Raw genomic sequence first — 20,213 nt, forward strand, 5'->3', positions numbered from 1 at the left:
CAGTGGATGTGGAAGCTGGAGCTGTAGCTTGACAGAAGCCCCCCCAAAAACGGTGACACTCTGCTCCTATTTGTCATTATTCTCGCTTTCTGTTCGAGTGAAAATACTTTAAAATTCTGACTTTTCAACGACAAGAAAAATACTTCCATTCCTGACAGATGACACCGGCGTCTCCTCGGTGACCGACAGGTGACGGAGCTCGCTGCCTGTCCTGCAGCAGCGTGACTGAGTGTGTGTGCGTGGCACCGGCCGCCCTCCTATGAGTCTTTATTGCTGTGCTGTGCCGGGGTGTACAACAGCAGCCACTAATCTAGCTGGCTGGCAGGCAGACAGGCGGCTGGCTGGCCGGTTTGCACTACAGGCTGTGTGCAAGCCAATTAGTTCCAGTTTAACAAGGAAAAACTGTTGCCAGGTACAATGTTTTCACTCACAGGTTTTGCTCTAATAGTCCTCTATTGTGGAGTTAATAACGATAATGCGAACAAAAGGGGAAACTTCTTTAATGCCCGCGGAGGGGGGAAATGATTTGCTGGTCGCGGAGGTCAAAGGTCACAGTCAGATAGCGAGCTGGGAGGACGCTCAACCAACATCGAGTCGTATTTAACTCATCACAAGGCTGCCAAGCGTGGCAGTGTGAATATGATCCAGCGAACCAGCAGGTTGGTTAGATCACACTCCCTGTATCAGTCCTGCTTCCTGCCTGGATGACTGGCCGGGCCGCGCAGAGAAAAATGATAAGTAGGCTACACAAATAGTGCCTGTCTGCAATCGATGGACGCAAATGCACCAACAGTGTCTTCTGGGGAGGTGAGCAAAAGAGAGAAACAGACAGAGAGAGAGATGGTGGATGGGTGGTTGGAAGAGGAGGGGGGGGGTGAATATTAGCTTATTTTCCAAGCTGGGAGCTTGTGATCCGGCTCACAGTGTAATTGACGAATGGGGGGAAACCTGAGAGAGATATGATGCGACGGGTGGGAGGGCGAGTCGGAGGGTGGGTGATCAAAGGTGGTGGTGGTGGAGGGAGAATCGACACAGAGGGAAAGAGACACGGAGCAATATGGAGAATAGAAAGTATCTGACATCCGACACAACTCCTCTTCCTCTCCCTCTCCTCCTCCCCCCCGACATTAGGCTAATTCTTTGACTTTCTCTTGTTGCCAATAGCGTCTCCAAGTGATATTTCCCCCTATAACGGCATTACCAGTGGCTGCCTTCTCCAATGCAATCAAACCATTAAACACAGTGCTGCATCCCCTCCAACGGAGTGATTTCCTCGCAATAGAAAATGACTGGACGTGAGCTACTCCCCTTTCCTGTCATCAATAAAAGGAATAATCGGCTGTGCATGCTGTAGTTGCAGGAGGAGAGGATAAACTTCAGTCTTATTTTCTCAGTTTGGCTTAGAAAAAAAATCTCATTAATATTCAACGAGAGGGGAATGTGTGCTAAATATGATTTTGTAGCCACTAAAAAAAGGAAAAAATATCCTTTAGATTTAAATAACTTGCATTTATCAAACCATAAAAAGAAAAAAAATGCATTTTTAAAGGAATTTGTGTGGAAAAAAAATAAAATATAGAAACTTTAGCTTCAAGTTCAAACATGCAACATTAAACAAATCAATCAAAATCTCCCCCCAAAAAAACACAATCTGCGTTGCAGACAGGCTGCAATTTCCAGCGAGGCAAAAACATTCGGTTTGGTTTGATAAGCCAGACAGCCCTACAATATCCAGCCATTAAATGATTGCATCCGGCTCTGCGCGCTTAATTATGGTTATTATAAGAGTCATAACGAGACAAACAATAACACAAAGTTTTAGGATGCAGAGCGCGCAGGACGCACTTTTCCTCTCCGTTGGGAGGAGGAGGAGGAGGAGGAGGAGGAAGGAGGAGGAAGGAGGCTCCGCTACTCGTGTCTGCGCGTTCAAACACTTGTTATTTACCGGCGACGCGTTTGTTTCAATTACCGGGCTGCATGTCAAATAAGCTCACGTATGTAAGCGTTTATTAGCACGACAAAATAATAATAATAATAATAATAATAATAATAATAATAATAATAATAATAATAATAAAATGCACCCGAATGAGGAGGAAGGAGAGGGGAAGGAGGGAGGAGAGGGCGAAGAAGAAGGGAGTCGGTTCTGCTTTTAATAAAGAATGAGGAATTAGTGCATATTGATAGGACTTAATAGACCGAGGGGGGTCATCAAACTAGTCGCGACTGAGCGATTCGTGGTTAATTTACTATCAGTGTCATGTTATAGGAGGGAGGAGAGGGGGAGGGAGGGGGGGAGGAGGAGGGAGGGGGGGAGAGGGATTGCGCGCGTCATGACGCATGGATGTTTCCAAATTGGAGAAAATTTTGGATGAGCGTGCATTAATACAGGCCTGAGAAAATATGAATTTACAGCAGATTTGTTCGAGCGTTTGTTCACACGGAGAGAAAATATCAAGTGGAAGGAGATCAGACGCCTCTTGCAACAAAAGTTACACCCACTTCTAAAAAAAAAAAAAAATCTTAATTACTCTCCCCTCAGAGAGATGTCGGTAAATAAAACTTGACGAGCAGCATAAATCCAATCTGGGAGGGAAAAAAATAATAAAAATCAGCTTTTTATTCTCAGATTTAAAAAAAAAACATCTGGATCTGATGGATATGAATCGAAGCTGCTCTTAATGATTATCCACGATAAAAAAGTAAGAGTTCTTTTTCTTCCTGATAATTAAGCAGGCGGGCCGGATTTCTCTTCTTCTTTTTCTTTTATTTCGGACTGCTTAGGATTTAAATTAAAATAAACTTCTCTCCCTGCGGACATCGATCCGGGAGAGAGGTGTGAAATGGACATTAATTTTAGTTCACTTCTCGCTGCGCAGCGACGGCAGCAGAGGGGGGATCAATGGCGAGCAATAACAGCTGACTGCTGAGAGGGAGAGACACGGAGAGGGTGAGGAGGAGGAGGAGGAGGATGAGGAGGAGGAGGAGGAGGAGGAGGGGGAAAAACCAAAAACCCGAAAAAAAAAACAACCTTTGCCAACTTTCCCAAAAACCCCAAAACTTATTTTTTTTTTTTGGTCCTTTTTCTTTGCGCCTACAAACTGGTCCTTTGGGAAGGAAGGAGAAGGTGAGGCCTAAATGAATAAATAACAAAAATAAACAGATTCTGATCATTTAAATTACAAATCGAGGCTGTTACAGTGAATTTAAATGAGCGAACAAATCCACAGAGCTCCGTTCGGAGGCCCGTGTTGTGTTGTTTCATTCAAAAAATAATTTAATTGATAAGTTTTGATTGAAAATAAGCATCATTGTCTTAAGAAAACAGCTCCGGTGCGTAATTTCTACATTAATTCAACATAAAAAGCTAGAATTTCTCATTGAAAAAGTTACCATCGACGTCTTATTTTTACAAAAACGTGACAATAAAAATACTCGTAGCACTTTTAAATGTGAAACAAGCGAGTTGAAGTCAGAAGAAATCAGCGGCAGCCTATAAATCACTCAGGTCTGAAAACTGAAGCGAGAAATAATGGAACGATAGAGAAGCAGCAGGCATCACTCTGAACGACATTAGTTCACAACCAAACACATTTATTACTATAAATCTGTAATTATATGCCAGTGGAAAAAATGCAGATTTACATTTCCTATGATTTAAAATGTCAATTTCGGTGACAGAGACTTCTTTAAATTCGTCACACATAAATGCGAGTGAAACCGGACTCACAGTTTGCTCTAAATGTTTGATTATTAAAGAAATAGTAGTTCTACTTTAATGTGGGGTCATTTTAGAAAACCAACATCCTGTTTAATTACAATGAAACTAGATTTAGACATATTTATGTGGCATTATTTATCAACAGAATTATAATAAAAGCAAAATTCACATCAGAATATAAGAGTAATGCAATATATTATGGTTTATAAGGACAGAGAAAAACACAACAAGTGCTCACTTTTTCTTTACCGGTAAATTGCGTGATTAAGAAATAATGTACAGCTTCCCACCTCGACTCCAAACAACCCTGATCTACATGACTTCATTTGAAAATAATAAATGTTTCTGCAACACCTCTCCTCCTTCCTCGTTCTGCCGTTTAAAAGATAATTATTGCTCGCTAATGTGTTTGGTTGGAAAATGAAAAGGCTCGGCTGGTCGTTAGAAGTCAGGGCTGGTTGATCTGACAATCAATAAAATCAATCTGAAGGCATTCATCACGCTGGGATCACCGGATCTGGACCCGGAGAAGACTTTCTGATTTTTTTTTTTTTTCTTTTTGGAGAAGCTATAATTCAATCATCACAGTGCGGTGAGTTCAATGACCCGCCTCGGGCGCACCTTCGCTCCAGAAGTGCGTTTTTACGCGCTATTTATTGCTGGCACTGAGAGGAGTTTTTTTAACTTGAAAATTACTGCTAATAGGTCCGCCGCATTTTTTCCCACACTTCTAATTTTATTATTCCCTCTGCTGAGTGTTGCGGTGATGTGCGTTGATACGGGAGCGTGCGCGACTGCTCACTTGTTCGCTTCCATGCAGGTTTTTAAAATACGGCACGAATAAGGCGAGGCCGGCACAGAAATGAAAGTGTGCGTAAAAGTTTCCAAAACGTTCCTTCGCCTGTAAAAGATCCGGAAATATGAGCGCAAACGAAGAAAATGTGTCTCATTGTTGTATCATCTAAATCCTTATTAATTTAGAAAACTAGAAACAAATAAAATCCCTCTCTCCAAGCCGACAGCAAATAGAAAAACAACTCATAATACACGCAAACTATTATACAGTCAGGCTTGAGATTTGTGTGCCACAAATGATGAGCACAAAAAAATAGTTATTTTGACAATAACCACTTTTTCTTCCTGATCAAACACGGCAAAAATAAATTTAAATCAAAAGTGAACGCTGTATCCTGGAACACCGACGCAGCAGCAGCAGCAGCAGCGGGAGCAGGAGCTTGAATGAATCCGTATTTTGCTCCCTGTGCTCGGCCATGAAGCTGGAAGGCCCCCGGGACCTCCACTGGCTGGGCGCTGCTTATTTAGGGGGAGGATGTAAATTATAGTGGCTCCCCAGTTAACAGGTGTTTCCCAACTGTGCTGAGGCCTGTGTGTGTGTGAGAGAGTGTGTGTGTTTGTGTTCACGTGTGTGCGCGTGCACGAGCCTCTTACTCAGAGAGTCGCCCTCTTTTTTTTTTTTAATTCAAGCCGTCTGTTTCTCAACGAGAGATTAATTTTAAGAGGACTCGCATTCACACGATCATAGAGGGCAGAATTATCTGTAACACTGTCCTCTCTTTCTACTCTTAATTCTTTCTTTATTTTTATAATGCCTTTGGAAAACTGCTTTTTAAATTATTATTCTTATTGGTATTATTTTATTTTAATTGCCAGGTTGAATAAAAACAGCAGATCAGAATCCAGGATTTAAACGCAAATTGGTTAATGAAGCTCAGTGATCCCAGCACGGAACAGAAGTCCTTCATAAAATTCTGTCTGTGCTGTGTGATGCGTTCAAATCCGCCTCATCAGAGTCTCTATTAAAGCCCAGCTAACGGGGCCAATATGCGGCAGTTTAAGCCACATGCCCTCATCATTATGAGGCTATGCTTTAGTGCTCCAGAGCAACAGTAACTTTCACTGAAAAGCAGCGATAGAAACACTCAGTGAGCCATAACCCCTGCTGGCTTCATGTGAACAACTAAAACTTCACTTTTTAAACACTTATATTCACAGCAGGCCTGCGAGCTGACGTTCCTTATTGTGGTTCTGTCTGGTGGTGATGAGAAAAGGGGCTCGGGAGTATCGCAGAGAAGAACAGGATTATATCTTCCATGGCGAAGTTAGATTTTTATTTCTTTAACTGAAAGTTTTGCGGATAATTCAGGTTCCCAAAAGGGCAAAAACTCGTCTTCCTGAAAGGCAAGTTACAAAATCAATATTTAAAGTTATAAAAACTTCCAGCGGCTGCAGTGTAACGTAGTGCGGTGTAGTCGCGCTGCGGTCCTGTGTGGTGATGCTAATCTGTGCGTAATGGCACCGACACACGCGCTAAAACAATTTAAGTGTTTTCAAGAAGCAACTCTCTTGTTTAGGGAAACTCGCGCGCACAAGCACGCACGCGCATACATGAAGACACCTAAACAGATTTAGACGCACACGCATTAACGTGCACACGCGTCAAACTCAGTGTCCAAGCGGAGATGGTCCGTGTCGTGACTTTTCCTCTATTTTTTTTTTTGCCCCACGCGTGAAATTGCCTCCGCGCACAAACAACCAAAGCGCACGATCTCCCCGAGAAAGTTTACTCGAAATGCGCCGCAAAAGCAGAAAGAAGCCGCGGAACGGCAGAAAAAAAAAAGCCCAGGAAGCACAAATTGTATAAGCTTCAAACCCAAGAACAACAACAAAAAAGAAGACAGTCGGTGTTACTCACCTCGCCGCAGAATCCGCTTCTAATGCAGACGACTCCTCGGTTTCCGGCTTCTTCTGCGTGTGTGTGTTTTTTCTGTCTTTTTTTTTTATCCTCACAACAAACCGAAAACTTTTTTTTTTCTCTGCTGAGTAGGAATATCAGTAGCACTGGCCCTTCTGGCTCTTGCGCAGCAGCACCGGAGATAACGGGAGGCGCTTTGGAGAAGCAAAAGTAGTTAACACCTCCCTGTTAGTTTACCAAAGCGCAACCAGAGAGAAGGACGGAGAGAGCGAGGGAGAGAGGGGGAGAGGGAGAGAGAGAGAGAGAGGGAGAGAGAGGCTGACTTTCCACAGACACGCTGTAAAGTGGGTATCAATAGCGCAATCGCGCGTGCAGCCCCTCCGCGGAAACACCGAGAGGGACGATCAGTGAGAGGAGAGAAGAGTGAAGCCGGTGAGGGAGCGCAGGATCGCAGAGACAGTGGCAGGCAGTGGTGGCGTGAGGGGAGGGGAGGGGGGGCTCACACTGCTCCACAGCGACGTGTGTGAGGCTGGAGCTGGGGCTGCGCGAGGCTGAGTGTGGGGGTGGATGGGGGAAGACGGGGGAGGAGGAGGGAGGGAGGGAGGTGGGTGTCCAGGGTCTGGAGCGCTCCGAGGCGCAGTGCTGCCGCGCAGCGCTCGGGTCGCTCATTGACTGACAGATGCACCGCGTCTTTGGGGTTTTCTCTTGATTTAAACAAAAAACCACTTGGAGTTAATAGTTTCTGAATCGTTTCGGGATGTCAGATTCTTCTAAACAAGGAGCTGCGTTTTATTCTGGCTTTAAAGCAATCCGGATCACACAGCGTCCTGCCCCAGAGAGAGAACCAAACAGTAACCAAACAGTGTTCATATCACATCCTGGATTTTGTGCTTTGCATGATAAAACCAACACAGTTCATGTTCTTGTCACTTCAACTCAACTTTACCAAAAATCTGACTTTCTTCTTCTAATTCCACAAAGTGAATAGGAAGCAAAGAATCGAATATTAAATGCAGTTTTGGAATTTGTGAGCGTGCGGGTGCATGTGTGGACACTGTTTCCCAACAGCGCACCATCCCGCCACCACCCCCTTCTCCTGCCTCTCCCCTCTCTGTCTGCCGGTTCGTTCCCCTGGGTGATTTCCACTGCGCTTTGTGCGTAAAGTGAATGAATTATCCCCCTCCTCTCTCTCTCTCTCTCTCCCTCTCTCCGTTTTTTTTTTCCCTCTTTCACCCGTTGGAGAGACTGCTATTTGCCATAAAGCCAATGAAGTCCACCTCTTAACAAAAAGAGGTGGACTTACCAGACACTCTTACAAAGTGCGCACTAGAGACTGAAGTTAGTGAGACACGGGGAAGTTCACTAAACCCGGAGATGTGTGCAAAAAAGGAAAAAAGTCCCGGCAACCATCCACCCAAACTTCCAAGGCATTTTACAAGTCAGCAGATTTGCAGGAATAAGTTGACCACTTACCACTTAGTTGCAAAATACGAGTGGGCTTTTTTAATTGTGTTAAATTCACCAAACTCAGCTTATGAAACACTGGTTTGCAACACTGGATGGAAATGACCAGCATGTGACTTTTTTTTCTCCATTTTCTTCTTGCTTTTCTCTACATACACAAACATAAATGAGCTGTCTTTTTAGCTGTAGTGTGCCAAATGTCAGAGAATATAACATCAAGTCTTACATTAGACCTGGGGCTCCACTTTGGGATGCTGAGGCTGAAAAATCTGATCATCTGAAGAAAAAAAAAAAGAGTGTTTGAGGGGGAGACTCAGGCAGAAAGACAGCAGAGAGGAGAAGCCTGTCCCCCGTCTCCTTCTCCACTACACCCCCCTGCTGGTCACAGGTGGAACTGACCAGCAGTCCAGACAGCTTAACACCAACTTTTTTTTCTCCTCTTGCAACACTATTTTCTGTCAGTCAGCTGCTGAGTGGTTTTCTAGTGGCACAAGATTGTTTTTTTTGTGTGTGTGTGGTTCGATTCAAACCGTGCACTGAAAGGACAATTAGGCAGGAGGTCTTACAATAAGGCAGACATAAATTAGCACTGATACGTCAATTTGTGTCATCGAAACGTGAGATTAAAAAAACAGAACCATCTGGTGTGTGGGTTGAAAACGTCCACTTAGTCACAACTTCTGGTTGGTCTGAACTACGCTTTAGTTTTGGATTTGTTTGGAATTTTCTGACATACAAAACCATCAAAGAAGAGATGAAAGTGCATCTTACATGCTCTTAAGAAGTTATTCTGTCGTGTTAAATGGGGAATCTGTGAATATAATTGACTCCTGGCTTGCAAGCGGAGGCCCTAAATGATTTACAAACTTCTTCTTGATCACATCAACATTCAAGCCTCCTGCCCAGAGCATCGACAAGAAGGCCGACAAACCTGATCTCACAAACAAAACTACATTTTCTTGAGATCCAGAATGAAGTGGAACATTCGTGAGAGTTTTTTTTCCCCCCAACTCTGGTGATCTTAACCAACCCAATATTCCATCTTCCCCAAACTTTCTGTTTCCATTTACAGCCCATCAAACAAAACTACATGTACACTCAGTCCTTAAAATGCTGTTATGGTTTTCTAATGGAACTGACACTTTGATCTGGTTTCACGCTATAATATACCAATGTTTTAGGTAACAATAGCGTGGGAAAAGTGAAAGGGGTTGTGTGTGTGTGTGTGCTGGGTGGTCTCCATACACATGAGGGCCAGCAGCGGCAGTAGCAGTGCCATTAGTGGTGTGTTGTCTTGCTAATAGGCTCAGTTTGGAGTCAATGGGCTGACTGAGGAAGAGGACCATCCATGTATTAGATCCCTCTCCATTCAAAGTCTAATGCCACCCTTTAGTCCAGCCCCCTGATGTTTTTAAATGCTGCCTCTGTGTGTATTGACTAGGAAGCACTTTGATAGCACCTGTTTCACTGCTGAGGCATCTGTACTTGCTTCTTTCCCTCCACTTTTAACTTGCCGTAGGAGTATTTTACTTACCTTGAGATCACAATAAATGATTTCGAGGTGAGTAATGGCGAGTGAAATAGCAAACACGGGGTGTCATCAGTCTAGATTTGTCAAATCAAGTGGGTATTTTTCAAAGTTGCAGTCTGTTTGGACAAAATTCTCCAGTGTTTCCTTGGTGAACTGACGTGGCAGGATAGGAACATAAATAGGGAATCCGGAACTACAAATACTGATTTCTGAAGATACCCACAGGTTTTGACTAATTTAAGGTGTTTTCTCAAATTAGCTTGAGCTAAAACTTTGATTTTTTTGCATGGAAAGTGGAGGACTGTGGCTTTTGTTCCCCTTCACTAGCACTGAAGTCACTTTATGAAGATCAATCTGTGGTTTTTTGGATACAGACTTTGAAAGTGGACAGCAGACATGGTTGCAATTCTACTTCCATCCATCCATTATCTATACACCGCTTAATCCTCACGAGGGTCGCGGGGGGACTGGAGCCTATCCCAGCTGACTTAGGGCAAAGGCAGGGGACACCCTGGACAGGTCACCAGTCTATCGCAGGGCCACACTTAGAGACAGACAACCAAGCACACTCACATTCACACCTACGGACAATTTAGAATCACCAATTAACTACAACATGTTTTTGGACCTTGTGGGAGGAAGCCAGAGAACCCGGAGAGAACCCACGCTGCACGGGGAGAACATGCAAACTCCACGCAGAAAGATTCCGGTGCCCCCACCGGGACGCGAAGCAATTCTACTTAAACTACAAAAAAAGTACATGTTGCTCTGCTATGTAAACGGTCGCATTGCCCCTCCTATCAAACTAAGATGTGTGGCTCCTGGCTGTAACTTTGCCCTTTTATACTACAAATACTCAATGTGATTACTGCTGACGTGGATAGAGCACCAGGACTTCTGGATATTTTAGAAGTTACAAGTGTGTCTATGCATCATTAATCGAAAGCATGTACAAACGATCCAAAGTCTGCAGCAACTACTCCAGATACAGCTCTTACAACGATGAATGAAAACGTTGTGGTTGATGGAGTCTCTTCATACAGTCTCATAACAAGCATTTGTCTTAAGCACCACTTCTCATTCCCAGCACATGCGCATTTGGCCTTTACTGCCACCATGAAACAGGAGAAACAATTACAGTGACCAACAGAATGCCCTTGATAATGACTCTCATAAGACCTGACGCCTGTCGGCACAGTGACAGAACTTGACTGTGGCTTCTAAAGCTACTTGAAATTCCAGGTGAACAATATCTCTATTATGATGTGTCAGTGCTGTTGTGGCATTGCTTCAGGTTTAGGCTTGGAAACAATATCTTAGATTAAGAGAAAGATCATGCTTCAGTTTAAAATAAGTAGTTAGGAACAAGGGAGCTTTCTTGTCGTGGTTAATTGATAATAATATGTGGCTAAGCTTATGCAACTGTGATCATTCTTTAAAAAAAAAAACAACAGTCTTCTGTTTTAAAGTCCGATGTTGTGTTGATCCGTCCATCCACCCCGTACAGGCTTGTATGGACTTTGCGACTCTACATCCTGTCATTTCTCATTTGCTCCAGACAAAGAGTCACAATGGCACCAGCTGCTAAAGGGCTCTGTGAAAATATGTGACAATGACCGATACGTCTTTATAGGGCATTCCCTAAAATGATTGATGCTGTACTTTTACTCAAGAGGACAGTCGGTATCCTTCAGATGTCCACAGAAACTCTGGCCGAGATGGGTGGATTAAAAGTTTAATAGACACGCTTAAGTGTCTTAATTTTTTTGTTACTCTGATTACAGAAAGTGTGTCATGATATCCTGTGTGTGTTTCCTAATGTAAAAACTGAAAACAATATTCGTCAGAACTCCCTCAGTTGTGCGACATGACAGGAGTGCACAGCGCTGCATGTTCGCAGGTTAACATCAGGGCGTGCTCCGTTCTCAGCAGATTTCTTAGCATCCATCTGAACTGAGTCATGTGTTGGTGTTATGAAACCCTTTACATCTCAGAAGAAATGACAGGGTGATAATGAAAAGCCGAGCTGACAGCAGAGGGCCGGGGCTGCCCTCTCGCAGCCTGCTTTCGCATCTGCTTGGCCGGGTTTATCCTTAAATTGAATTCCACTTTTTTTTTAACTCTAAAACCGAGCGGCTGGACTGTGGAGAGCGTGGGATAAACTGCAGGCTTCGGCTTTTGTTCCAGGTGTTAGACTATTATATTTAAATAGTACAACACGATGGGGAAACGGTGCTGCAGTGAAGACATGTTGAGCTTTTCTTTTTTTTGGTCTAAAAACAGATCAAGACAAGGTTACGGAGCAGGAAGTCCTTCTCTATTTTATGGTTTGAACCCGTAATCCTTTGATATTTTAAGGCAGCTCATACTTGACCCTCCCAACCACCCAGCGACTTAAGCAATACCCTGTAAGGTCGTTTACACCACATGGGACTTAATTCCTTAAACAAACCGTGTTTGAGTGTGATTTACAGCTAATCTGGACAGGCGACGGTCATTTCTATCTTTCCTTTAATAATTTACGATTGGTGGAATTTATAGCACTGGCTCCCCAGCCGTGCATGCCGCCAAATCCATATGTCTGTAATATAATGAGATTTTAGCACAGCGAGATTATAAATTATGGTGTGATTTGTTCTCTTGCTGTTTTGTCAGGGCATAGCCTTTGAGTGTGTGTGTGTGTGTGTGTGTGTAGCTTGGGGATATGGCTGGCATTTGGCTGCCACGACGCTCTAATTGCTGACGTACACATAGATAGATGGGACCTGATGGTTGGTGTCGCCACTGGAGGGAGAGAGGAGGAGGAGGAGGAGGAGGAAGAGGGGATGAAGAGGAGGAAGAAAGAAAAAAAAAAAACGAGGAAAGATAGCTGATTGAAAGAGATGAGGAGGAGAAGAGCAAAGGGAAGTGGAGCATGGATGGATGGATAGATACATGGAGAGACAATTGAGGAGGAGCGATATTGTCTTGCGGCGGGAGACACAGCTGCCAGCAGCTACACGGCCAAGCGGTTAACCACACTGAGGCAGCCACGTTTAGAGAAAGGAAAGCAGAGAGACGGAGAGAGGAGGGACAGAGACTCAGCCACATTCATCTCGCTCTCAGATCCGTTGCTCCAGGGAGCTGTTGGAAAATGAAGAATTACATGGCCCTGATCAGATTACATTACAGAACAAGTGATTACATGCATTTGACTCTTGTACAAAGGAACAAAAATGAAGGAAGGGAAGGGAAACATACATGATCTGATTAATTATGTAATTATGTGGTATTTGCTCTGGCTATGATACATGGGCAACATTTTGAGAGAAGGTAGACGGGTAATTTCATTCACTGCTTGCCATCTAAACCTGCTTAAATATAAATGCGGGTTTTGTTCTTGGATTCGCTGTCATCGTACCGGGTGAGCGCCAATGAAAGGTTGGAAAAAAAGAGATGTCAGGTTATAATAGTATAATAGGAGACATTGACGGCATATAAAGATGGACAAACGCCTCATGACGTCACTTACAGGTTTTCTAAACAGACGTTTTGAAGTTAAATGTAGCGGCTCTGGCTTTCACCAGTTTGGCATTTCCTGACTCCTCCTAGCGCCTGGCAAATTCAAAAATGTCCAAAGAGGTGGAGCATGAGTGGAGCTGAAGCAGGTCATACAAACATCTGTGAGCCTGTCTTATGGACGTTATCTGCTTGTTATTCAAAGCAGCCACGTCCTTAATTACCAATGACGTTAAGCCTTGAAATTAGTGAGTTATATAAAAATTCAGAAAAAATTAGCTGTACAGACCAAAAGCGTTGTTCTATCAGGCTTTAAACATGCTTTTTTCTGCTACAAAGTTGAGTATTTTCAAATAAGGGTTAATTGGGATTGACTCACTTTTGGAGTTAGCCTCAAGTGGGCATTTGGGGAACTGCAGTTTTTTTTTTTTTTGGCATTTCTACATTGGCTTCTTTTTTAAGGCTGCAGTTTGAGAGGTGGTACGGGTACAGAGATGGGAAGCAAACTCATTAAAGTCTTGCTCTTGTGACCTTGAATGAAACGCATAGAAACTGCCAATTAGGGGGGAAAAGATCACTTTTAGGATGTTTTTTTTTTTTTGAAAATTGCACTTCATAGCAGAATTATCTACACCAGTGGTCCCCGACCTTCTTTGCACTACGGACCGGTTTTAAGCAAGAACATTTTCTTCGGACCAGTCATCGCGCACGTAACCAAAAATAATTGTTTTCGTAAATGAACAAAATTACTTGCTAAATATGTGTTTACTTTTTCTTCCGTCTCAGTATCGAGCCTCTCCCACTTTCCAAAGAAGCTCTCCTGAGATGTTTGTTTTTTATTTATTTCGGCAGCGGTTCGACTGACGACTTCGTTTGACGGCCGAGCATGAAAACTAATAAGAGTCAAGTGCGAGAAACAAGCGCAGACGGAAGCGATGGGGAGACCAGCTAGTCATTCTTCAAAATAAAACACTGTGCGATTTCGCTGGAAATAAAAATAAATCAATAAAGCTTTTTTACTCTTTCTGTGCGGCCCGGTACCAAATGATCCACGGCCCAGTACTGGTCCGTGGCCCGGTGGTTGGGGACCGCTGATCTACACCACTGACAGTTTTATTTTACATGTTGATACAAGCCTTGTTGTGAACACATAACCAAAAGCACATCTAATCTTTGCTTCTCTGCTGCTGTCGGATGCACCTTGCTGAAAATGTGCACACTAACCAGTTGTTTCTGACCCAACAAATAGCAATGACATAATGTGACTTCAAAAATAATACATGTAGTTAACAGAGATGGAGAAAGGCTTCAGGTTTGGAAAGTCATTTGATAATGACGGAAATGTTTTCAGAATATTAGTGGTGCATTCAGCTCGTAAATAATGATTCATTTCTCTTGAAGGAAACTAAATTTTGTAATCCTGCCCAACCCAACAATGATGAATCGGTCAGATCCAAAAATTCATGAAGTTCTGAGTTCCTGGCTTATCTGGGACTGCTCCTATAGCATTTGGAATAAAGTATTTGTTCATTGTAATATTACAGATAATTTGTCTGTGTCTCTGAATCACAACAAAAACAAGAATATGAAGAAGAAAAAAAAACAAACTTCCCCCAATAAATAAATCAGTAATATTGGTGCAGAAATGCGGGTTGAAATATTGCATTGGCTTCAAGACCGGGAACGATCAGAGTGTATTTTCTCCCTCACCGCTCCGGTCGCTCCGTCATCTTCAAACATCCACGGGGAGTGACTTGTTATTTGCTCTGAGCTGTCTGCATGGTTTGGCTTTTTGATTAGAGAGAGACAGAAAGAAAGAAAGAGAGAGGGAGACAGAGGGAGAGAGCAGAGATAGTGAAGAGAGAGACAGCCTTGAGGCACGTGTCAAGCAATGTCACAGATAATCACACATTGTCTTAAAATAGCTTTGAAAATGACAGTGTTAGGGGGTGGGCTGGGGAGGGTGAAGTTAGGGTTTAGGGGTGTGTGAGAGATGCATCAGAGCACATGTACCATAATTAAAGACCAGATAAAGTTAATTTCTGACAACTCCCAGAGGGGGATTTTTTTCTTCTTTTTTTTTTTTTATCAAGGGCAACATGTAAAAAAACGTGTATCTGTAAAAGGAGTTGGAGGGTTACATGAGTGTCTAACATACATCTGCTTTGTTCTCTGAAACAGAGATAAATACAAGGGGGTTACCACAGTGGCAGAAAGAGAATGAGTAATTTCCTCAGTCAGTCAGGTGAAGATGGTGAAGTGGCCTCCTTCTATCATCATCTACCCAGTAAAACCATCCCATTTCATAGTCCAACTAACCCCCATATTACTGCCGCTACTGGAACTGTCGCACCTGCTGCAATCTGAGGGAAAAGAGAATCACTCTTACAGATTACTAAAAGCGCATACTTGATTTTTACAGAAACATCTACCATTATGCTTTTTGGCCCTTTAATGCACCCTTTTAAAGCCATTACAGAGATTAAAGGTGCAAGAAATTTGAATTTCAAACTACATTTCTTTGTCCTAACCTATTTTATTGTGAATTTTACTGCCCTGTCATAGTCCCAGCATACAACCATAGCTACTGAAGACAAACATGTGTATAGTTTTTTACTAGAGGGATGTTATGAAACACTGAGGCTAAAACCACACTGGCTGGATGCTTTTTGTCCATCTCCACTAATCTCCATCTATGCTAACATTCTTGCTTACCACAGTTTCTCGTAGAATCACTTGACAACATGCACACAATAAGACCCAATCAGTAAACAAACATCTTGCTATCAAGAGTCTCACTTTCTTGCTGTCTATGTGTCAACACCGCAAAGGTTTCTGAACAACTTCAACCCGGAAGATGTTTTTTAAAAGGCCCATTGTAAGTGACGTAAAACCGTGTTTGTATGCGGATGTTAGGCCTAGAAAAGCTGCGTTTTCAAAAAGTAGCCTCGTGTATGTGGGTCTGAGTTTGGTTTTCTACTTCAGATGCAGAAAATCTAAAATACTGGCCAGATGTACAGTCAGTGACGAAGGCCAAACACACTCAGGACAACCAAACAGGAACCTTTCAATTAAGCAAACATACTTGTCTTCACCCTCCTATTGCCTTCAAATTTACTGACATCTTTTATGCTTGGGTTCAATTTGAGCCCAGCAATTTAAACCTCCGGAAAATATCATAATTAAGATTGTTACCCAAGTTTATGTATAAATAGCCCTTTAAATAAAACTGAAAGAATCTGTCAATGACTTATTTAGAGATGTTAAACAATGAATAGGGCCAAATTGACCCCAAACATAAAAGGAGGGTTAAGATTCCAACATTTAACGTTGCTGCCAACTTTGCCCCAGCTTTGCAGTTTTTGATCCTTGATGGTCACATTTCACGATACAATATAATGAGTGTTTGTCCCTCATTGAGGCAAGAGCTGCAGAATTAGTACGCCCTACTGAAATTTGAAACACCCCTGTATTGTCTTTACAGCACTGACACTCGTTTCTCAAGGTTCTCTTCAATGGCACATCTAAAATTTTCTAACAACACCAACCTTGGCTGGTCATTCCAACCATGTAAGGATGGTGCACACAAAGGTGCTCGTTTCTGCTTTCAAGGCCAATTTCTCATTTGGAATCGTAACAATGCAGTTTCCTTGAATAAATAATATTATTCCATCATATTTGACAGCTCAAACATTATTTACATCCAGTGTTAATTAATGCAAAAATAAAAAAATGAAAATAAATCATATCGTTATAAATGTGACAGAATAAACAAAAAGCTGAGACTTTTGTATCTCTAAAGACCACTTTTATTTTTTGGTTGGGATGATTTGCCCATCTACTCTATAGCCGGCAGAAGCCGGTAGTTAAGCTAAAAATAATGTTTATTCCTGCAGACGTTTAATGGTCCGTCAAATGGGATAACAAGGACGGCTGATTTGTGGGCCTTTCTCTGCAATTACCCAGCCTCCCCACTTCCTCCCTGTTTAAATTAAACAAGCCATTGATTTTATGCTGAATATTATTGTGCCATATTCCTCAAGAGCGCCTTTGATAGAGATATGGAGTGATTGAACTCAGACACATACAAAGACAGACATATATATAAGACTTAAGCAAAGCCATGGGGAGAAAAGCAGATTTGGGTTGTTCATACAAGAAAAATGTACATTTTGTAAGCGGATTTACATTCGTGCTTCCCTCTGTCCATTCAGCCATTACACAAGGGGTTGAAATTTAAAGAACAGACTTTGAACAAATGCATGCAAAACATAAGCGCAGGGATTCAATAGCAGAAAGACATGTAAGATGTATTATCCCTCAGCTTGTAACCTCTTCCTGAGGGGCTCAGTTGGTTAACATTAAACAGACTCTTTCCTCTTGGGTGTTTATGTGCTATTTTCAAGCTGAAAATTAAATCCTTTACATTTTTCTTTCACATCTCTGGAGAGCGCCTCCTTGTCACTGAGCACGCTGTGGGGCATGATTTGTTGTTGCCTTGCCAGTTTGATGTGAGATAAACACTACACTCACCATGTTAATCACAATGAATGAATATACGCCGATCAGCCACAACCTTATAAACACTGACAGGCGAAGTGAATAACATTGATCATCTCTTCATAATGCGATATTCTGCTGGGAAACCTTTGATCCTGGTATTCATGTGGATGTTACTTTGACCCGTCTACCTAAACATAATAGCAGACCAAGCACACAATGCAATGGAAATCCCCAATGGCAGCGACCAGCCCCAGGAGGACAACGCAGCCCACCACACTGAAAAAACTGCTCAAAAATGGCTCTCGAGAAACACAACAAAGAGCTCAAGACATTGTCTTGGCCTCCTCCAAATTGCAATCTGAAAGAGTATCTGCAGGATGCGTCAGATCAAGTCAGATCCACTGACGGCCTACCCTGCAATCCACAGATCCCAAACGATCCGCTGCAAACGTCCTGGTGCCAGCAACCACAGGACACTCCTAGAGATCCCGTGTCTGTGGCCTGATAGGTCGGAACTGTTTTGGCAACACAAGCGGGACCTACACAATATTAGGCTGATGGTTTAAATATTGTGGCTAAATCGTTGTGTCATGGAATATGTGTTTGTAGGGCACACTGGCACGGAACAGCACATTGATTTGACCGGATAGTAGGTACAGTTTACACATTGCCTCACATGGATGTGAACCTAAAGGGCCACATATACTTCAAAGCAAACACAGACATGAACAAGCACTGGGTTCCTGTTGAAAATGCATAGAGTCTACGTGGTCATCTATTTGACCCATACACGACCATCTTCAGAGAGGTTTTCATGATCAGAATTACACAGATCCCTGAGAGTAATTTGGGTAGAATACAAATTATTATTATAGCTCGTTAAAGTCAATAACCAGCTTAGAACTGAGGAAGAATTTTAACATCAATTCTCCAAGTGACTGATTTAAACAAGTCAGAGAAATGCGATGGGTCATGCAACGAACACTTGCAATGCCAGCTGTGCTGCTTTGAACTCCATTAAACAGTAGAAACCGATGTGCTTCCACCTTCTCTGAGGCTTATCACTGTGACTGTTTAGTGGAGGTAAAGAAAGGTTTTCATCTGTCACCTCTGTCTTTGAAAATGTACTCAACGGCAGCAAGAACCCCTTTAGATACTTAACTACTATAAAATCATGCAACAGTATGGTCAAGCTTACAATCCTCTAAGTCTATGATCCATTAGGTAAATAAGATTCACAGCCATCTCGCACTGATCTCTATGAGGGTTACGTTTCAGTCTCTTCTTGTTGCATCAGGTGCACAAGAATAGATGCGGAACAATAAAAAAAAGCACATCTGGCAGCCAAAAAGGTACAAAAAGGGCAGTATAAGTAAACGTGGAATACCTACAGTGTCTCACAAATATCTGTCAAATGAGCTTCTATCCAGAGTCAAAAGGTTTCACTGTGTAGCAGGTGCACTTGGTAATTTCAGCTAAAAACAACCCGACTGTTGCCTGTTGCAGCTGTGAGATATGACAGATGCCCTGCATACTGTAGGCGTGTACAAAAAAATCACACACACACAGCCACACTCTGTACTGCCAGCAAATTTTGATTTCTCTTCCACTGTGTTAGTCATGCTTCTGCAGGCGATTACGTTCCATTGTTGTGTTTGAAGGAAAAATGAGATCACCTCTGACAGGTTCATCACGGAGGCCTTCTGCAGGCATTCTGTCTGACTCGGTGGCCTGACAGTCAGCGACTCTATTAGCCATGTCTTTTCATCCAAAACACAAAACTGTGTCACCCAGGTTTTTCTAAGCACATGCACACGAGCAGACACCGCAGCCGCTAAGGAGTGAAGATTACACAGAGAAGTCAAGTGACAAATTCAAGTGGCCAGAAGAAATATCAATTCATTTAGGACCAGTGAGCAGCAAGCCAGCTGTCAGACAGAGAGGGAGAGAGAGATCAAAAGGGCTTACCCCTGATATGACAGATGCATTAGAGTTGAGAGCAAGACAGTTAATTTTGTGTGTCAGTGTGAGTGAGTGTGTGGATTCGTTCGGCAGCATGTGCGTTTGTGGACACTAAAAAAAAATCAGAAGCTCCAGTGGTTAAACCTATTCTATGTACTTTAGAATAGGAATACAGATAAATGTGGGCTCAATATGGATGGTAGTTGTTTTAATTTATAGAGAAAATCCACCCGATAAGTGTTAAAACCAGCCTGACCTCAACAGAAGAATGACAGTTGTGGTCAATTCTTGAAGGGGTCGAATGTTAAAGGGGGTTAAAATGACGGCGACCTCTTTCAGTTGTGTGAATATGTGCATGTATAATTTCTGAGCTTTTACAAAAGGCAGTTGTGCCGTCACTGTTGCTCCTTTTAGATGAGGGAGACTTATCACCCTAGTAACCAAGGAAATGGAGGAGAAGCTTGCTGCAGGAGTGAAACGGTGTATTTCAACCCAAACATGATCTTTTTCTAAATGTAATCAAGAAGTTCAGTAGTCGTTTAGACGGACACAGTGAAAGCAAAGGTGCAGGGACACTAGCAAAAATGAAAGAAATTGTAAAAACTTACGTGCACTTGTTTCATTTCAGCACAGTGAGAGTCTGCAGGTACCATGAGTGAGTCCTCTGTTGTGTGGGTGACACATACCTGTGAAGTGAAGGAACTGCAGGTGAAGTGGTTGTTATGGTTGGGGTTGGAGATTTCTTGGCTGTCGTGTACACAACACTCCCTGTTGTAAGTGAAACGTGAAGAAAGAGGGGACGTGTGGCTGATGTCTCCATT

The 20,213-nt window shown here is 42.7% G+C and overlaps 1 protein-coding gene across 8 annotated transcripts in view; it reads right to left on the reverse strand.

Annotated features, from left to right (window-relative positions):
• Window positions 1-6,858, reverse strand: part of rnf220a (ring finger protein 220a) — a 200,373-nt gene extending 193,515 nt beyond the window's left edge. For 3 of the 8 annotated variants that reach the window (XM_008290874.1, XM_008290872.1, XM_008290873.1), the window contains exon 1: window positions 6,435-6,857. The gene's annotated coding sequence lies outside the window, so the exon portion shown is untranslated. Of the gene's footprint in view, window positions 1-6,434 lie in introns of all 8 variants that reach the window. The other 5 variants (XM_008290870.1, XM_008290871.1, XM_008290876.1 and 2 more) reach the window with 4 other exon arrangements.
• Window positions 6,859-20,213: the final 13,355 nt, after the last annotated feature.

The sequence above is a fragment of the Stegastes partitus genome, unplaced genomic scaffold (assembly GCF_000690725.1).
Source record: "Stegastes partitus isolate 25-593 unplaced genomic scaffold, Stegastes_partitus-1.0.2 Scaffold700, whole genome shotgun sequence".
NCBI classification, from domain to species: Eukaryota; Metazoa; Chordata; class Actinopteri; family Pomacentridae; genus Stegastes; species Stegastes partitus.